At 37.8% G+C, this 2,622-nt stretch overlaps 1 long non-coding RNA gene across 1 annotated transcript; it reads right to left on the minus strand.

Annotated features, from left to right (window-relative positions):
• Nucleotides 1–1,325: 1,325 nt before the first annotated feature.
• LOC118749316 lies at nucleotides 1,326–2,119 on the minus strand. The gene is made up of 3 exons (XR_004994200.1): nucleotides 2,051–2,119; nucleotides 1,812–1,940; nucleotides 1,326–1,749 (listed from the first exon to the last, which is right to left on the minus strand). It is a non-coding gene; the product is annotated as an uncharacterized LOC118749316 (long non-coding RNA).
• Nucleotides 2,120–2,622: the final 503 nt, after the last annotated feature.

Below are 2,622 nucleotides of genomic sequence, written 5' to 3' on the forward strand. Positions count from 1 at the left end.
AAAAATGTTCAGGCTGCCTTTCAACGGTTTTACCTTCAGATTTTTGTACCATGAATACACCTTGGTCAAGATATCACGAACAAGTTTTCCTTTATTTATTTTTACTTAAAATCCTTAAATATGTATCTTGATTTTTTTCTGTAGAATGCGTAATAATTTTTTTTTTAACGATTTAAAAAAAGGAAAGACAGTCGGATCTACGTAACCAGAACGACCTGAATGCGCATTGAAGTCGGTTGTATTTTTTGCTTAAAATTATCTGTTATTATTGAGATACAGTTTCGCTACTATTTAGAGATTTCTCGACATACTTTTTCATATTACTGTTATTTATTATTTTTCTTATTAGTCATTTATATGTTTAGGACTTACTGTGGGTGCTTTAAGATTCATTTTGTAAATATGTATATACATACAAAAAACAATTGCGATATTTTATTTTAAATTATGAGTTTTATTCGTGTAATTTTTTATGTTTAATAGTTTTGAGACCATTTTTTGGTTCTGTTGATTCTTTTATTGCATGCCTTAAACTTTTTTACTTTAAGTTATAATGTTGAAGATATGCCTTCTGCCTTTGTCAAGCACTTTAGCTAGGTGCGAGAAATTTAGCATATGTGCGTAAGAGCATAGAGTAGGAATACGGCTGTGCTGCCGCGATTCTCCAACATCTTGTCAAAGGAGAAAACATATTGGTGGCGGAATCCATCGTAGTCCAATTTTTCTTAAAATCTACGAAAAAGCGATCACTGAATCTGAACTGCTATGTGTATTCAAAGCAAGCGCTGCGTTCGTAGCTACTCGAACTTAATAGCATTTTCGTAGATTTCACGAAAAATCGGACTACGATGGATTCTATGATAGCCTTGATTAGTTCGTGCGGGTATGACTTATGGATCGATTATGGATGGGAACGGAACCTCAGTTGGGTTGCCGATGGACAGCGCCACTGAAATGAAAATGTTTTTTATTATGAATAGCAATAATTAAGTTTCATAAAGTTCAAGGTGGTACAATGTAAAAAAAAGTTGAAAAAAGAAATAAAGTATCTCAATCAAAAATTCCCGGCAGCCACAAAAACGCACTTGCCAATATAGCAACTTAGTTGCCAGCTTTCAGTTGCTAGTTGCCATCGGTAATACCATTTCAGCCTCTGGCCAACCAACTGAAGTTCGGTTGTCCTCCGTAGTCGACCCATAAAATCGGAATCGAATATGCATGCACGTTCTGCTGAACGATAAATATTTTCTAAATGTGTGCTCTGTCCGCTAACGAATTCCAGCCATGTGTGAAATATCGAATATGCATGCACGTTCTGCTGAACGATAAATATTTTGTAAATGTGTGCTCTGTCCGCTAACGAATTCCAGCCATATGTGAAATATCGTATGTGAAGCCTCCGTCTGACTTAACGATTGTCAAAGGCATGCCAGAAGATGTTTCATCATATGTTTTCGGCCATCGTCTTCTTCGAGTATGTTCATCGATACCAAAAACTTTACAACCTATATGTGGCAGCAGCCCTTAGTGTTTTTGCCAATGACATGGTACGACTGCACTGTTAATAACCAAATTAAGCCGCAGTTGCATTCACACGTGATATAATAGCTAGTGTCGGCAAGCTGTGGGAATGCCCAGGAGATGGCGTTTGTTCAGCTATCGAAATCATTACACCGACGGCGGTGGGCAGTTCTGCTGGAACATATTTACCACAGCAGTGGTTGCGGCGTTTTGTTCTACAACAATAGCCTGCAATGATGACATGTCATATAATGTCGACGAACAACGATATAAAATTTAAAATGACTAACCTTATTCCCGACCGATTTCTGAGACCACCCTTGATCACGACCTGAACGCATTTACCAAGAGGAAAACCCGCAGGGATTGCAGTAGTTTTTGCAATCACCGTTGATGATGCTGTGCTTGTAATTAATAGTCTGAAAATACAAAAAATTGCATTAATGAAATCTTATACACATCAAATAAATAAATTTCAATAATTTGTTTACCATTTCACAAACCGAATTACCAAGAAATAGAAACTCACCGCGATGCGATACAGAAATAAAAACCAACAGGGCTGCATTTTCTTGGTAAACAACACAAGCGCTCAGAGAAAACTGATCCGCCAAATTATTTTGTGAAAAATAATAGTTGAAAAGATTTTTACACATGATTATCACATTAACTCATAAGTGCAAATTATTGTGATTATTTTTAGTTGCATATAATTGTATTACCTTAGATTTTTTTAAATGTTTTCTAATATTCATTCTTTTGGGACGCAAAAGAAACCATGCGCTCAATTTCTTGTGGGGAAATTTGGTCCCCATAAAGGACTTTCACCACGAAACAGCTACAAAAACAAAAACCTTTTCTACTGGTATACTGTGCTGATTAGTGGGCCCTAAGCACACACCTGTGTCGCCCCTCGTAGTTGCACACTAACGATGTAGGTGCGGAACGGTTGGCGGCACGGGTGAGTGCAATCTTCCACGACGGCCTTGGGACCTATACGAGGGGAGTACATCGTTGCAAATAGCAACGACAACGTCTACAAAGTGTGATGATGCATCTACACTCTGTGACGACCCCTCCTACAGTCCCCTCGGCCATGTG

This window comes from Rhagoletis pomonella, unplaced genomic scaffold (assembly GCF_013731165.1).
Source record: "Rhagoletis pomonella isolate Grant_MI unplaced genomic scaffold, Rhpom_1.0 Rhpom_scaffold_00015, whole genome shotgun sequence".
Taxonomy (NCBI): Eukaryota; Metazoa; Arthropoda; class Insecta; order Diptera; family Tephritidae; genus Rhagoletis; species Rhagoletis pomonella.